This window comes from Mesoplodon bidens, assembly GCF_964165515.1.
Source record: "Mesoplodon bidens genome assembly, chromosome: 15".
NCBI lineage: Eukaryota > Metazoa > Chordata > Mammalia > Artiodactyla > Ziphiidae > Mesoplodon > Mesoplodon bidens.
This window is the reverse complement of record NC_138171.1, coordinates 32,559,833-32,577,812: the sequence shown is the minus strand read 5'-3', so window position 1 is coordinate 32,577,812 and position 17,980 is coordinate 32,559,833. Positions and strand designations below refer to the sequence as shown.

At 43.7% G+C, this 17,980-nt stretch overlaps 1 protein-coding gene across 2 annotated transcripts in view; it reads left to right on the top strand.

Moving 5' to 3' along the window:
• Positions 1–1,774: 1,774 nt before the first annotated feature.
• The window catches only part of SLC23A2 (solute carrier family 23 member 2), a 147,312-nt gene continuing 131,106 nt past the window's right edge, over positions 1,775–17,980 (top strand). For both annotated transcript variants that reach the window (XR_014017534.1, XM_081255496.1), the window contains exon 1: positions 1,775–1,884. The gene's annotated coding sequence lies outside the window, so the exon portion shown is untranslated. The remainder of the gene's footprint in view (positions 1,885–17,980) is intronic.

Genomic DNA, 17,980 nt, shown 5'->3' with positions numbered 1-17,980 from the left:
CACCACCAGGGAAGTCCCGTTAACTCCCCTTCTTTTATCTGAGATCTCTCATCCCTGGCTGAATAAAACACTTAGTACCTCCTTCTCGGCTCCACACCAACACCCCCACCCCCCTGCCACTCCCTCCCAGCCAAAAAAAAGGTTGGCTGGAAAAGGCTCTCTCTGGTATAGGAGGATGGTAGAGATGTTAGATGGACAGGGCAGTGTGAATTTTTCTCTAGGTGCTGGTCACAGAATTTTTGTCCCTTATTTTCTCCGTCTTCAATGTGGATCAAAACACCTGGTCTTCCAGGGTGTATTGAATTTTACAAGCCAACTCTTGTATTTTAAAAATACAAGTTATTAGAGAAGTAAATAGGATGACATTATTGATTCTCAAAGACTTGGACCACATCTCTCTATTTTTTTTTTTTTTTTTTTTGCGGTACGCGGGCCTCTCACTGCTGTGGCCTCTCCCGTTGCGGAGCACAGGCTCCGGATGCGCAGGCTCAGCGGCCATGGCTCACGGGCCCAGCCGCTCCGCGGCATATGGGATCCTCCCAGACCGGGGCACGAACCCGTATCCCCTGCATCGGCAGGCGGACTCTCAACCACTGCGCCACCAGGGAGGCCCACATCTCTCTATTTTATAAAATTCCCACAGTTGATGGTCACTCCCCCGCCCCCCCATCGATATCTGTGATATCTATAACATCGAGTCCCCCAAACTGTGTAAAACAGGCAGAAAACTCTGATGATAAAATCTGCTCCTCCCCATGTAAGGTCAGACACCGTCCACAGTTCTTTAGCCCTCTCGAGTTGCTTGCGGCACTAGTCGGTTATTACTCGGTTGTAATAGCAACTAGACTGCGGCCTCAAGATGGAAGGTGCTATGAGAGTGCTAATTATTAGGTTTTTGTTTGTTCTTTTGTTTGGCCATGTGTTCAGATACTCTTCAGTAGTGGCTCGCAAAGGGTGAACCCCAGAGAACAGCATTATCATCACCTGGGAACTTGCCAGAAATGCAAAATCTGGAGCCTTACTCCACACCTCTGGCCTCAGAAGCCCTGGGGGGGTGGGGCCCAGCCACGTGCATCTTGAGGCAGTTAAGGTGAAGTTGCGACGCGCTAAGGATTGAGGGCCACGGATTTACCTGAGGCCTTTCCGCTCAGCCGCCCTTACCCAGCGGCATCACCTGGGGGCTTTTTAGAAATGCAGAATCTCGGGCTGCACCCTCACCCACGGAATCGAAACCTGCACTTAAACACGACCCCCAAGGGAGTCTGAGAAGCCTCGGTCTATATTACCGTTTTTGTATAATGTAATGAGGATCTCTTCCCCAGTAAGTTAAAAAACCTGACAGCCTAACTGGAGAAACGGTGAAAGTGCCTTGACATCCAAACCATTGAGCCCAAGGCGCCGCAGATTGCTTATCTTCATTGAGAAATGACAGGGCTCGGTGTCAGGCTGGGTAGAAAGGGGGTACAAGGAGGAGGAGACTCCGGGCGAGCACTCCGTGTTCCAGGTGGGTCCCCAGAAGCAGGTGTGACTGGAAGGCAGGAGAAGGGGGGCGATTTCCACGCAGGGGGGCGGGAAATAAAATGAACGTGGCGGACGCAGAGGACGACGAGGTGGGGGGCGCCTGGGAGGCCAAGCGGCTCGCTTAGCTTGGCAGGCGCTGAAGGGGAGCCCCTCCCTTGGGGGAGGCCAGAGGGCGGGGGTCGGGCACAGAGAGGGAGGTGGGTCCGGGCCGGCGCGGGGGCGGGCGGCTCTGCGGCTCCCCGCCCCTGGCCCGCCCCTCCGCGGCGCCATTTTGCAGGCGGCTGTTGCGGGACCGTAGACTGCGGCGGTTACTGCGGAGCCGAGGCGCGGCGGCAGGACGGGAGCCCGGCGATCTGCAGCCAGGTGAGAGCCGGGCCGCCGCGCCCCCCGCCCGGCCCACAGGCCGCACCTGCCGGGCCTGGCCGCGAGGGGCCCGCCGCGCCCACGAGGCCGGCCAGGCACGGCCCCCGCGCGCTGTCAGCGGCGCGGCCTGCGCCCCCACACCCCGGCCCGTTTCCGGGGTCCCCCGGCCACCCTGACCGCGGGGCCCTGCGATGCCCGGCGACCCGCAGCCCCGCCGGACCCCCGGGCGCTCACCCCTGCCTGCGGCCGGAGCCGCCGTGCGCTCGGGCCCTCAGGCCGCGCCGCGGGGAGGCGAGTGGGGTACCCCCGGGACCCGGTCGCCGCCGCCGCCTCCTCCCCGGCCCTCGGCCCGCGCGGCCTGGGGTCGCTCTCCGGTCGGCCCTCCGCAGGCGGTGCGCGCGGGCATCTCCGTGCCCCCAGTAATGCAGGGCCATCAAGAGGGGCAGCGGAGGGGGGTGCATTTTACATTTTTGCCTTCTTTCTCCCCTACAATGGCTGCGCCGAGTAATTTTAGGAGCTCTCGCTCCGACCCCAGGACCTTTCTGTCTGGCCAGTTCCCCGGGGGTCGCCGTCCGCCTTGTTGCCACCTTGCTGGAAAGAGAAATGGTCATTTTCGAGTGTGACTAGTTTATGGGCGCAGAATTTTCTCCTTCCTGTGACTCTAGATGTCCCTTTGATGGGCAGCTGATAGGGATTCGGCCTGCAGGCTGGGGGTTTTAAGCATGACTGATGGGAAATTCATGATTGTCAATCCAAAGGGTAGGTGAGGGCAACTGCGGGTGGAAGAAAGTCACTTATAAAGGATTTCTGGGTCTGAGGCATTAGCAGTTGCTGACTACTTTTAGTCGTGCAGTGATGGGAGAGAGGAGGGGGAAGATGCTGTCCCTGCTGATATTTGGACGTCTGTGTGCAGAGAAGGCTGGGCAGTGTGAGGACGTGCACAGTCTGATTTGAGCTGTCATTAATTGGCATGTGATCTCCCTCACCCAGTTTCTTCCTCTCTGAAGCCAGAGGTTAGAATCACGGATGGTTGGAACATTTAATTTTTATATTTTTGCATTTGAATGCTGTTGGATTGGGGCCTCGCCCTTCCAAGTTGTCTAGACCTGCCTTTTCACCTTTGCATATGACTTGGCCCACTTGGCCCCTGAAGGTGAGTCTGGTGAGATTTATAAAAAGGGCCTTTTGGCTCAGAAATTCTGAATTCTCTACAGGGTCATGGACTCTATCAGGGTCACTTGTGAACCTATCACTACTGGTCTCTTTTCACTCATCCAAAATTTAATAGCTTTGGGGCACCTGCCTTTTAGAAGCCCAGCAGTGGGTGTGCACAGTGTAAGCCCTCATGACACACCTGTTAGTTAAAAGGGGGTGAGTAGATGTGTCCAGCTGACAACCTGTTTCACCTGGCAGCCTGAACATGAGCTATCTGCTTTCTAGACTATATCGTTGCCAAAATGGTGACCAGCTTCTTTTCTTGAATACCAGGGCATTTCTCTTTCGGTTTCTTTGCTTGGAGTGGGGAGTGATTTTTTTTTTTTTTTAAAGAAACTAGGTGTTTCAATAACTTTTCGTAGTAGTTCCCTCCCGCTCCCAAAGATGGTTGTGTGGCAGTTGTGTTTTCTGACTGTGGCACAGTCAAGCCGAGTTTTAATGTCTGTTAGGATGTTTCAAAAATGCTTATGAAAGTACCTGTGTAGAATATTGGATGGGGTTTTGCTAGGTTTCATGCCACACTGCCTATCTGGTTTGTGTAGCAAAGGCTAGTGGATTTATAATATCATTGCAGAAATGAGTTAGATGTACATCAGCTAATTTGGTGACAAGTGCTGTTAATCCAAATATTATTGACTAAAACCCAATCTTTTGCCTTCAAGTAGCCTAAGGTCTAGTGTGTTGGATACTGGAAATCCTGAGTTGGTTATTGCCACCATCTTCAGTGTCTCCAGAGACAAACCTGGGATCCATTTGGTTACTCATTTCTGGCATCACTGGTGACTTAAGGGTTTTTCCCATTATGGTTAAGGGAATTAAAAGTCAGCAGTCATAATTTGCAATTATATAGTGCTTTGTACTTGTAAATGAAAGCTTTTTAAAAACTTTATTTAATCGTCTTATGCTGTTTTATTTATTTATTTATTTATTTATTTATGGCTGTGTTGGGTCTTAGTTGCTGCGCGTGGGCTTTCTCTAGTTGCGGCGAGCGGGGGCTACTCTTTGTCGCCGTGCTCGTGCTTCTCATTGGGGTGACTTCTCTTGTTTTGGAGCACAGGCTCTAGGCGCGCGGGCTTCAGTAGTTGTGGCTCACAGGCTCTCGAGCGCAGGCTCAGTAGTTGTGGCCCACGGGTTTAGTTGCTCTGCGGCATGTAGGATCTTCCCGGACCAGGTCTCGAACCCATGTCCCCTGAATTAGCAGGCGGATTCTTAACCACTGCACCACCAGGGAAGTCCCTCATGCTATTTTAACTTAAACATTTTGCAGTCCTTCCCTGACCTGTTTCCAGGCCTTGCCTAAAAAACTCCCAACACGCTAGTCTGTTCCCAGTGCCAGGTAACCTCATTAATTCATTTTCATTCCCTGCTGTTTTTCTAGTTATTCTCTCCTCAGAGGGCCTGAGTCTGGGCTTTCTTTCTTTCTTTTGCTGGGGAGCACTCCTGCTTCAGGTTGAGCTGTGAGCTACTACTAAGCGGTTTAAACTGGTCCTTTGTGCTCCTTATGGCACTCTCTTCATTTTCTCCCTGGCTTTGCTATTTCTGGCCTGTTGTTTTGTCACCGGTTCTAGATTGTCGTCTCTCTAAGAATTGAGGTCTGCTTGCAACTTATGCTTTTCACAGGCCTCCCCACATTTAATACATGTATTGACTGCCGACTGTGTGCCAGGTAACGATCTTGGTGCTCTAGATGCTGCATAGAGATTTCTTCCCCACACAGAGCTCACACTCTAGTGTGGAGGCAGACATTGAGACTTTGTGCTCTGAAGAAGAATCTGGCAGGATTGGGGGTATTAAGTGTTGCCGAGCGAGCTGAAATTGTAGGAAATGTAGAACGGGAAGCTCTGAGTCATCTTTGAGTGAAGATGTGAAGGAAGTGAGTCATATGGATATCTGGGGGAAGAGCATTCCCGTGGAGGAAACTGCAGATGCAAAGGCCCTGAGGCAGGAGAAAGAGAGAATGACTGAGGTCAGAAAGACAATGGGAGTTGAATCATTTGAGGCTGCGTGGCACCTAGGAAGGCCTGTAGATTTTACTTTGAGGCGGGGTAGGAGCCATTGGAGAGTTTTGAATAGAGGACGGATAGAGACATGCTGGTTGTTGATGTGTGAGAATAGAATGAAGTCAGGGTGAGTAGGGTAGGGCTGCAGGGCAGGCAGCTAGTACAGGGCTGAAGATGGTGATTGAGTGGAGGTGGGTGCCGGTGGGGTGGTGGTGAGAAGTGTCGGATTGTCAGGTGGGACTGAGGAGATTGCTTATGGACCATCTGTGGGGGGTGAGAGAGAGAGTTGAGGGCAATGGCAGGGTTTCTGGCCTAAGCACCTAGAAGGAAAGTGGCTGCCCCAGGAGCCACATGCTGCATGATATGTTAAGTTGCCGCGCCAACCTGATGCAACTAAATGCAGTGGTAAGGAGAGGGTGGATGTTTTGGGGGAGGTCTTCTTCCATGGAAATGTAACTCTTCTTACCTCAGGCAGGTAAGTCCCTCACCTCAGGTCTAGGTGGCCTCTAAGACCCTCCTTGAAAATTTACCCCAGGAAGGAAAGTTCCATCTACTCGTTTTTTCATAACCATCTCTTGCATTACTTCATTTTTTTTTTGTTGTTGTTGTTATGCAGGCCTAAAATCTATAAAGGTAGCACAAAAAGCAAAAATTCGGATTCATCAAAAATGGCCTCTGACAAGTCCCTACATCTTAGGAAGTGTGGTAGACATGATTTGCATATACACTATATACAGAAATATCTAAGTATTCAAGTGTAATGGGTACAGTAGTGTATACTGCATAGGCTCATGGAGGATCATACTTAGGACTTCAATCAAGTAGTCTCACTGCCTGTGAACTTTTCAGCAACTTAAGAGTGCAGCTCACAGCCTCTTCCTGTTGGCCATGGTCTTGACTCCAGTTTTTCCTTCATCATTGTTTCTCTGTAGCCTTGATGAGTTCTTCAGTTTCCTCCTTCAGTGAGGGGGTCAGGGTTGCACTGGGCCTCATGTTGCCTGGTTGCCACAAACCATGGCTTTTTATGGTCTGTGGTCCAGAAAGCCTTCTTTATTCACGGGTTCTTTCCACAGGTTTTTCCCAAAGCAGCTGATCTTTCAGTCTCCTTGTGTCAGTTGCCCTGGAGCATCTCAGTGAGTGCCTGGTGGAGGTTCACCCATCTGGGTGGCCACCTCTCTCTCATTTATGTGCATGTGACTCTTACTGAGTTGAATCTTCCCATCTTCTAAGTTGAACTCAAGAGCAGTTTAAAACTCTTCTCTCCAGGAGCCTCTGTAAGCAGTAGAGGGGACCCAAGAAAGACTAGACAGTGAGCCCCATGTGATAGGGCCAGTGCAGTAAGGATGGTGCCAGTGGTTATTGGCTATGTGCTGAACACTTGAGGTCACTATTGTTGGTTTCAGCAGCTGGCAGCCAACGTGATTCTGGTCTGCATCTTATCAGTGAAGGAACTGGAGCTTGATAAACTTTTCTAACTTAACTCTTGGGTCTTGAATTCTGCTCTTAATGCTCCGATAAACCTTGGGACCCTCAATGATAGAATGCTATTCCCAAGTCTTGCCTGAAGGTCTGTGTTTCTTAGCTCCTGTTGGCATAGAAGAGGGCAGGGAAACTAGTGTCAGTTGGTCAACAGGTGCTTTGCCTAGCACTTCCTGTGTTTACTAATGGCATTTAATCACAGCAGCCCTATGGTAATAGGTATTACTATTCCCATGTTACATCTGAGGATGCTGAAGTTGGTGGTGGGCAGCTCCTTGCCCAAGGTCATAGTAGCTGAGTCAGAATTTGACCCAGGGCTGGTCTGATTGCCATGCTCCATTGGGTGGGTGTGGGGGAGGGGGAGGTGGGGATGGCATGAGTAAAAGTGGAGAGGCTTGGGAGAGGGGTTGAATGTGTCAGGATGGTTGGAGGGAGGCTGAGGATGAGGTAGGTGGAAAGGGTGTACAGAGCTTAAAGGTCCTTTTGATACTATATTATGGAGCTTGAATTTTGTCTGGAAGACCACCAAGAAATTCCCAGAAGGGGAGTGACTTGTAGAGATGTGCATTGTAGGAAACTCTGGGGCAGTGTGGAGGGTACATGCTGAGGCTGAAGGAGAACAGATTGTCCTCGCTTTCTTCTGCCTCCTCTTATCCATCCTGTTGTTCATTCCAGGCTCAGTGTTTTCTTCTCTGCACCCCAGCTTGGGTCCTTTGTTCCTTCCTTTCCCTCATTTATTCCTGTAGGATCCTCCCACAACCCCCTACCCCAACACATGCACATTTCTTTTATACAGGCTTCCTCTGAGGTGGCTTCGCTTTGTTCAAGTGAAGACATACATGACCCAGCGTTAATTAAACCTGCATTAACTTTGCCATTCTGGACCAAGGCTTCATTACAGAGGTCTTGATGTAATGACTCTGTGGATGGTCTTCTCCCCCGCTTCTGATGAAAAGCACTGCTTGAAATGCTGTTTCTCACAATTCCGCTGTAGTTGGGATTTCAGTCTGCAATTCGGTGTGGCTTTCTTGTCCCCTCTGCAGTGCTGGCTTAAATTCTTTGCTATCTCCAAAGGCGTATCACCTGGTTGGGGGTACAACCTCTTCCTTGTCTAACATGATAGATCTTAAACTTGAGAGTTTCTCATTCAGAAGGTCTGGGATGGGGCCTGGTCTGCATTTCTAACCAGTTCCCAGATGATGAGGATGCTGCTGATTGGGGAACCACCAGCACCTGTTTTTGTAAATCAGGTTTCACTGGGACATAGTCATGCCCATTCAAGAGACCATATGACCTGCAAGCCTAAAATATTTGCTATCTGGCTCTTGTAGAAAGTTTGCTTATCCCTGCTTCATAGTAATACTTATGTGGTCACTGCTGAAAAGTTTGAGTTCAGGACTTCCCTTGTGGTCTAGTGGTTAAGACTCTACACTGCCAATGCAGGGGGCATGGGTTCCATCCCTGGTCGGGGAACTAAGATCCCACATGCTGTGTGGTGCAGCCAAAAGCCAAAAAACTTTGAGTTCATATTTTATTATCAAGAGCTCTTCCTTTTTCTTTCTTTTTAAAAAAAATATTTATTTATTTATTTTGGCTGCGTGAGCTCTTGAGGCACGTGGACTCTTAGTTGCGGCATGCAGATTCCTTAGTTGTGGCACACGAACTCTTAGTTGCTGCATGCATGCAGGATCTAGTTCCCCGACCAGGGATCGAACCCCAGCCCCCTTTGCATTGGGAGTGCGGAGTCTTACCCACTGGACCGCCAGGGAAGTCCCTCAGAAGCTCTTTCTATATTAAGACATTGCTTCACAAATTATTCCACAGAAGTATGGTATGGGGGAATATATGCATATTTTGAAGTGTTAGGGAGTATAAAAAGCATGACACTTTTAAGTCTTTTTATCTAAAATTAATGTAAAGTTTATATTCTATTCCAGAAACATCAGTGCTTGGTTTAACATGAAACACTTTTCCTCCCTAATCTTTGAGTAAAGTTGATGCTGCTAGACGTGTTACATTTGATCCTGCTTTCACTTTGTTTGAGAAATATGCTATTAAGATTTGCATTTTTTAAACAAATGCCAGAGAGGGTGTGGAGAAAAGGGAACCCTCCTACACTGTTGGTGGGAATGTAAGTTGGTGCAGCCACTATGGAAAACAGTATGGAGGTTCCTCAGAAAACTAAAAATAGAATTACTATACGATCCAGCAATCCCATTCCTGGGCATATATCTTGATAAAACTATAATTCAAAAAGATACAGGGACTTCCCTGGTGGTCCAGTGGTTAAGAATCTGCCTTGCAATGCAGGGGACACGGGTTCGATCCCTGGTCAGGGAACTAAGATCCATATACTGCGGGACAGCTATGCCCGCGCTCCACAGCTATGCCCATGCTCCGCAACTACTGAGCCCACGTGCTCTGGAGCCCGTGTGCCACAACTAGAGAGCCCGCGTGCCACAACTAGAGAGCCGGTGTGCCGCAACTAGAGAGCCGGTGTGCCGCAACTACTGAGCCTGCATGTTCTGGAGCCCCTGCACCACAACTAGAAAGAAGCCCATGCACTGCAACAAAAGACCCCACGTGCTGCAGTGAAGATCCCATGTGCTGCAACTAAGACCCAACATGAATAAACAAATAAGTAAAGAAATAATTTTTAAAATTAAAAAAAAAAGATACATGTACTCCTGTGTTCATAGCAGCACTGTTCACAGTAGCAAAGACATGGAAGGAACCTAAATGTCCATCGACAGATGAATGGATAAAGAAGATGTGGTACATATATACAATGGAATACTACTCAGCCGTAAAAAGAACAAAATAATGCCATTTGCATCAACATGGATGCACCTAGAGATTATCATGCTAAGTGAAGTAAGTCAGAAAGAGAAAGACATTTATCACTTGTATGTGGAATCTAAAATATGGCACAAATGAACTTATCTATGAAACAGAAACAGTCTCATAGACATAGAGAACAGACTTATGGTTGCCAAGGGGGAGGAGGGGGTAGAGGAGGAATGGAGTGGGAGTTTGGGGTTAGTAAATGCAAACTATTACATATAGAATGGATAAAAAACTAGGTTCTACTGTACAGCACAGGGAACTATATTCAATATCCTGGGATAAACCGTAATGGAAAAGAATATAAAGAATGTGTATATGTGTATAACTGAGTCACTTTGCTGTACAGCAGAAATTAACACAACATTGTAAATCAACTATACTTCAATAAAAATAAATTTAAAAATATTTGCATTTTTTGGTCATAAGTTGGGAATATATGCTCTGTGCTTTGAATTCAAATCTGTCAGTTGTTTATCTTTCCCATGCCTTCTCTATCCCAAGATTTTATAAATATGCACGTATATTTTCTCTTAGTTCTTTTTTTAATATTCAGCTATAATTAGTATTTGTATTAGAGTATGGTATGAAGTAAGAATTTTTTTTCTCTACATTAATTCCAACACCATTTATTCATTAATTCATTCTTTTTTTATTAACTTGTTAACCATAATCATATGCTGAATCCTTATATCTGTCATGGGACTTATTGTGTTATTCCATTTATCTATGTATTCCTTAGCCATGACCTTGCTATTTTCATCATAATAATCACTTTATAGTAGGCTTTACTATGTAATAGTGCCTACGCTCAATTTTTTTCCCAGTATGTTTCAGTTTAGGGTTTCAAAATAGCTTTTAATGGGCAGTTTCATTGAATGTATGTTAATTTGGGGAGACTTTTCATCTTTATAATATTGAATTGTTCTGTCCATAAACAAATCTTTTGATTCATACAGATCTTTCATAGGTCTCATTTTTAGATTCTTCCTAATGTATGGTCTACAGATCACTTATTGATTGCTCTTTATTTTGAAATACTTGCTATTTAGAATAAGGTGATTTTCCTCCTTCTCCCTTACATATACACTATTTCCTAATTGGTATAAAGCAAGTATACTGCATGCAGTCTATATCTCTTCTAACTGACCTCCTATGTTGTTCAGCTTAGTTAATGCTAGACAAAATCTGTACACTTAACAAAATAAAAAGTTATTTCTTGCTCACATTTTTCTAGGTGGTTCTCCCCTAACTGGTGAGTTGGGGATTTAGACTCCTTCCATCTTATAACACAATTGACTTCAAAATCTGGCCTCTAAGTTTGCCAGACTTTGGCAAATTTTGTGTATGAAAGATTTTTTTTATGGGTCAAGCTTGGAGTTAGTAGTATTTTCTTCCACAGTCTCTTGGCCCTATCCTAGATGAAAGGGAGCTGGGAAACAGAGTCATTTTGTGTGTCAACAAGGAAAATGAAATAGCACTGTGCCTGGTGTACTACCTAACCAAACTCTGTTATTCTTTTCAGTTGATTCTCTTTAGTTTCTTAGATAGGCAGTCATAATAGCTGCAAACCATCATTTTTTTTTTCTTCTTAAATACTTACTTTTCTTAATATAAACTGCAGAGTACTTACAGAACAGGTTTAAATGTGGTAGTGGTCCTTCTTATTTTCAATATTTATTGGAATGCATTATTGTATATAATCTTTAATCATAGTAAAGTGTCCTATTTTCAATGTCTTTTTCACTAAATTACAATATACATAGTGTTTTGAATGAACAAAGTTTGTCACCTTGACGTTGACCCTGGAATTTTATGTACCATAAAAAAAATTCTTGGTAGAGTCTGTCCCTGTTTTTGTGGTAATTCTCCAAATTCAGTTTCCATGCTGATTTAAGGATGACCTCAAATTTCTTGCTGGAAGGAATTATACAAGTTATGTCTTTCCTTCAGGTTCAGATATTCTGTGCTGTTTGCATCTTTTGTGTCAGGGATTCTGACCCTCAGTCTTTGAAAATGTTCTCTCCCTCAGAGAAGTTTTGTGGGTTCTTGTTTCTCATTATTTTTTCATCCCTGTGAAGATAAACAATATACTAGCAATATCTATTTTTCCCTTTCTGTTCTCCTTTTTGTACCTGCTTTTTGACACCCAGTGTAAGCTGGGGCCCTGCATTTCCAGCAGGGATCCTGAACATCCTAGGAGCAGGAGGCTCCTCTGAACCCACGCAGAAGTCCTGGTAGGTAAATGGGGTAGGGAATCTTTTATTACTTCACTAGATCAATAAAAACAGACATGGGGTCCAATTCACTTTTTCTTTTTTTTTTTTAATTAATTTATATTTTGGCTGTGTTAGGTCTTTGCTGCTGCGTGCAGGCTTTCTGTAGTTGTGGAGAGCGGGGGCTACTCTTCGTTGTGGTGCGTGGGCTTCTCATTGTGGTGGCTTCTCTTGTTGCAGAGCCTGGGTTCTAGGTGCGTGGGCTTCAGTAGTTGTGGCACGCGGGCTTGGTAACTGTGGCTCTTGGGCTCTAGAGTGGAGGCTCAGTAGTTGTGGCGCATGGGCTTAGTTGCGCCGCAGCATGTGGGATCTTCCCAGACCAGGCCTTGAACCCGTGTCCCCTGCATTGGCAGGTGGATTCTTAACCATTGTGCCACCAGGGAAGTCCCCAGTTCACTTTTTCTAATGTTTAGTTCATTGCCTAGGGTGATGCTCCACAGTGGTTTCAATTTTCTTTCAATTTGTTTTTGACTCTGAGATCTTGTACTTATTGTTTTGTTTCTTTTTTGGCGGGGTGGGGGCACACCAAGCGGCTTGTGGGATCCTTGTTCGCCGACCAGGCATCGAACCTGAGCCCGCCTGCATTTGAAGCGCAGAGTCTTAACTACTGGACCGCTAAGGAAGTCCCTTGTTTTGTTTCTTGAATAGGTGTCAGTCAACTCCTAAAATATATTTTCTAGACTTTGTTTTGACTGACTCATTTTTCATCAACATATATATGTCTGTGTGTGTGTATCTCAAAAACAAGTGTCACAAAAACATTATATGCTGTGTATTCTGATATTTTCTATTTCTATTTCACTAACTAAAAAAATTAGTTGTGTCACCCAAAGCAATTTTGTGATCTGGTCATGAAATATAAGGCTTGGAAGTAAGGCCTTTGAGTTAGTACGCATAAATAACCTTTTTATTGTATGGTAAAGGAACCATATGAGGTTCTGTGGGAATGACAGGGAAGGGGCACTTGACCGGATAGCCTTAAAAAAAAAGCATTATTGAGATATAATTCACACACCATAAAGTCTACCATTTAAAAGGTATGCTTCAGTTGTTTTTAGATTTGTGTAACTATCACCACTATCTAATTTCAGAACATTTTTTTTCACCCCAAAGAGAAACCCCATACCTATTAGCAGTCATTCCCCTTTCTTCCCTCCCCCTACCAGGCCTTGGCAACCACTAATCTGTACTCTATTTCTGTGAATTTGCCTTATCTGGACATTTCATATAAATGGAATCGTGCAATATGTGGTCTTTTGTGATTGGCTTTTTACTTAGCATAATGCTTTTATGGTTTATCCACCTTGTCGCAAGAATCAGTGCCACATTTTGTTTATCCATTAATGAGTTGATGGACATTTGGGATGTTTCTAGATTTCAGCTATTATGTATAATGCTGCTGTGTACATTCATGTACATGTTTTTGTGTGATCATGTTTTTAATTTTCTTTGGTAAATATCAAGGAGTGGAATTACTGGATTTTATGGTAATTCTGTGTTTAAAATTTTGAGGAACTGCCAAACTTTTGCAAAGTGGGTGCATCAGCAATTTATGATGGTTCCAATTTCTCCACATGCATTATTGTCTGTCTTTGGGTATAGCCATCTCAGTGGGTGTGAAGTGTGTCTTGTGGTTTTTATTTGCATTTTCCTAATGGTGTGGAGCATCTTTTCATGTGCTTGTTGGCCCATTGTATGTCTTCTTTGGAGAAATGTCTATCAAATCCTTTACCCATTTGTAAATTGGGTTGTCTTTTTATTGTTGAGTTGTAAACTTTCTTAATACATTTGACATATGAGTCCCTTATCTGATATATACTTTACAAATAACTTTTACCACTTTATGTGTTTTTACTTTCTTGCTGGTGTCCTTTGAAACTTTGAGTTTTAAATTAAACTTTCTGAAATTTTAATTAAAAACTTCTGGTTTTTAATTTTGTTAAAGTCCCATTTCTCTTCTTTTGTTGCTTGTACTTTTGTTGTCATATCTAAGAAGATTTACCCCTGTGTTTTCTTTGAAGAGTTTTATAGTTTATCTCATAGATTTGGGTCTTTGATCCTGTTTGAATATGGCATGAGGTAGGGGTCCAACTTCATTCCTTTATGTGTGGATTTCCAGTCATCTCAGCAACATTTTTTGAAAAGGCTATTCTTTCCCCCATTGAATTGTCCTGGCACCCTTGTCAAAAATCACCTGACAAATGTTAAAATTTATTTCTGAATTCTCAATTTTATTCTGTTGATTTATATGTTTATCTGTATACTGGTACTATACTGTCTGAATTACCACAGCTTTGTATTAAGTTTTGAAATTGGAAAGCGTGAGTCCTCCATTTTGTTCTTTTTCTAGATTGTTTTGGCTATTCTGTGTCCTTTGCATTTCCATTTGAATTTTAGGATCAGTTTGTCAATTTTTGCCAAAAAGGCAGATGGAATTTTTGATAGTGATTACACTGAATCTGTAGATCAATCTGGGTAGTATTGTCAAGAATTATATATGTATTTTTAAACATCTTTATTGGAGTATAATTGCTTTACAATGGTGTGTTAGTTTCTGCTTTATAACGAAGTGAATCAGTTATACGTATACATATATCCCCATATCTCTTCCCTCTTGCGTCTCCCTCCCTCCCAGCCTCCCTATCCCACCCCTCTAGGTGGTCACAAAGCACCTAGCTGATCTCCCTGTGCTATGCGGCTGCTTCCCACTAGCTATCTATGTTGCGTTCGGTAGTGTATATATGTCCGTGCCCCTCTCTCACTTTGTCCCAGCTTACACTTCCCCTTCCCCATATCCTCAAGTCCATTCTCTAGTAGGTCTGTGTCTCTATTCCCCTCTTGCCCCTAGGTTCTTCATGACCATTTCTTTTTTTTTAGATTCCATATATATGTGTTAGCAAGAATTATATATTTTTAATTGAAAAATTTCTTGAGAATATACGTATCTGCACTAGGATACATTCTGATATTTTCTTCTAGTCTGTTCCATTCTTTTATTTATTTTTTAATTAAAAAAGTTGCTGGCCCCAGCCCACTGCATTGATTTCTCTGCTCACTCTGGTGAGTCATTATCTGATGTTTGAAAAACATGCTTCAAGTCAGTGGTCCTTAACCTTGACAGCAAATTGGAATCAACTAGGGTGCAGTTGATCAGAATACAGCATAAGCATAGAGGTTTTAAAAAATCTCCCAGGTGATTCCGGTGTGCAGCCAGGTTTTGAAAACCCTTGCTATAAATGAACTAAAATGCAGATATTTACCGCTTTTAAAGACTTTGCATAGTTGACTAAACATACTGTGAGATCCTCATGTGTGGAGCATTAGGTCACTTTGGTGAAGAATGTATTAGAGAGGTCTATGCACTTTCTCTTAATTTAGTATGATCACTGATGTTATTCTCCCAAGAAATGATTTTGCTTTTGACTTCCTCCCAGGTATGTGTAGTTGTCCCTAGTCTGTACAGAGAGCAAGGATAGAGTGGAGTCCCTGGAGAGTGTCTGTTATTTCTCAGGAATTTTAGTGTTCTTTTTCTTATCGCTCTAGGAAATGGGGTGATTTGAGAAGAATATGCAGGAAATTCACAGTGATTTTAGGGATTATGGAGAACACAGAAGCTGTTGGTTAGAATCGCTCTTAAAGTATATGAAGCAATTGGTCAGAATTAAGATAAGAATTACTGGAAAAAGATCTGGAAGTGGGACTGGTGTCCTGTCTTAGAGATATTAAGGAATATTAGGATTGTGGTGAAAACTCATACACAAAATAGTTTCGTTTACTCATTGATGATCCTTTTTTTCTGATTTATTTGAAAGTAAAATGTCTGTGTGTATATGCATGCATACATATATGTTTATTTGTGTGTGTTTCAAAATAGAGATCATACAGCGGCTTTTTTTGTTTTTTTGTTTTTTGCTGTGGTGAACATAATACAGTGGTGAACAGCCTTGTACGGAAATCTATATGCATCTTTCTGATTTTTCTTCAGACTACATTTTTGGAGGGGATATCATTTACATTTTTAAGGCTTTGATACATATGTAACATACATGCCAGATACTTCTGCATCCAGGTTAGGGAATTACTGTTATTATTTAAACTTAAAAAAATTTTTTTAAACAATTTGGCTGAAGGATAGAACCATGTTTCTTTTGCTTTTCTTTGATAACTAGTGAGTTTGAACACTTTTTAATGAGGTTTTTTTGCCATTTGTATTTTGTTTGGCTTACTCATTTCTTTCACCAATTTTTCTAGTCTTGTGTTCATCTTTTTCCTGGTGATTTATAGCAGTCCTCTTTTTTTAATTTATTTACTTTATTTATTTTTGGCTGCGTTGGGTCTTCGTTGCTGCGTGTGGGCTTTCTCTAGTTGCAGCGAGTGGGGGCTACTCTTTGTTGCAGTATGCAGGCTTCTCATTACTGTGGCTTCTCTTGTTGCGGAGCATGGGCTCTAGGCACATGGGCTTCAGTAGTTGTGGCTCGTGGGCTCAGTAGTCATGAGCTCTAGAGTGCAGGCTCAGTAGCTGTGGCACAGGAGCTTAGTTGCTCCACGGCATGTGGGATCTTCCTGGACGAGGGCTCGAACCTGTGTCCCCTGCATTGGCAAGTGGATTCTTAACCACTGTGCCACCAGGGAAGCCCAGCAGTTCTTTTCATATCCAGGATATTAGCACTTTAATAAATGCTACAGATATTTTGCCCATTTTGCCTTATAATTTTATTTTATGATGTATTCAAGACATACATTTTTTTTTTTTTTTTTTTTTTTTTTTGCGGTACACAGGCCTCTCACTGTTGTGGCCTCTCCCGTTGCGGAGCACAGGCTCCAGACGCGCAGGCTCAGTGGCCATGGCTCATGGGCCTAGCCGCTCTGCAGCATGTGGGATCTTCCCGGACCGGGGCACGAACCCGTGTCCCCTGCATTTGCAGGTGGACTCTCAACCACTGTGCCACCAGGGAAGCCCAAGACATACATTTTTTATTTGTAGTTCATTTTTCTTGGGGTTTAGTTTTCAAAATAAAAATCTAATCTTTTTTCAAAGGAAATATTTTTCTTAAAGATGAATAATCAGAACATGATTTTGTTTAAAATATTTTTTAGATTTCAAATTTGCTTGTCTGTTAAAATATGCTTGGGATAATCAGCTGAATTAAAAAATAAAATTTGAACTTGAAGATTTTTCAACATCTTGGTCCCAATAAATGGGAACTTTAAGTGGTATGGTCTGAAAGTTGGGTGCTCTTATTCTAAGCAGCCAGAAAGTGAGGCTAGGTGTCATTTATAAACTTTCCACTCAAGTTTTAAATTTCGGTACTTTTGGTGTTTAGTGCTTGTCCCTTTGGGCACATATGATGTCTATTTTGGGTTGATGGAGCTCTTGTGCCTTAATTCCTTACTTTTGCTCCAGTACTATTAAAAAATAAAATTTGAGACTTTTGCATCATACTTTGATAATAGCCTTATGTGACTCTGATGATATCCTTTAGGCTTTTTTCAAAAAACGGGCTTCCCCTTGTATTCCAGGTCTCTAGAAACACTCATCCTAACTCCATTTTAGGGCTAACTCCTCGAGGTTGTGGGCGGGGAACTTAATGTAGCAGCGGCATGGAGTAGGCACGAAGAGCCCTTTGCCATCCTGGCACTGTTTTCCTCTCCGTAGCTTCTCAGGAGAAATGAGTCTGGTCTGGGTTCTGGTTATCTTGCTGCCTCTACTGGGTGTGAGTCTCTGCTGTGGGATTTCTAAACCCTTTGTGTTCATTCTCCCACCCTCCTTTGTTGAGCACCATCTTTGGGCAGAGTGCTGGGTCAGGCACTGGGGCACAGTTCGGGAAAAGCAGCCTGTCTGGGACTCTGGCATGACCATCTCCAGGTCTTCTCTGGTTTTGAGTTCAAAATTTAGACTCCCAGCCTTTTAATCTGATCATTATCTAATTGTGATCACTCCTAGACATTTTGGAAAGGTTTTAAGAGGTTGTTTTTTTTTTTTAATTGAGGTATAGTTGATTTACAGTGTTGTGCCAATCTCCGCTGTACAGCAAAGTGACTCAGTTTTACACATACAGACATTCTTTTTTTATATTATTTTCCATTATGATTTATCCCAGGAGATTGGATATAGTTCTCTGTGCCATACAGGGAACCTTGTTGATTATCCGTTCTAAATGTAATAGTTTGCATTTACCAACCCCAAATTCCCAATCTTTCCCTCTCTCCCTCCCCCTTGACAACCACAAGTCTGATCTCTATGTCTGTGAGTCTGTTTCTGTTTTGTAGGTAGGTTCATTT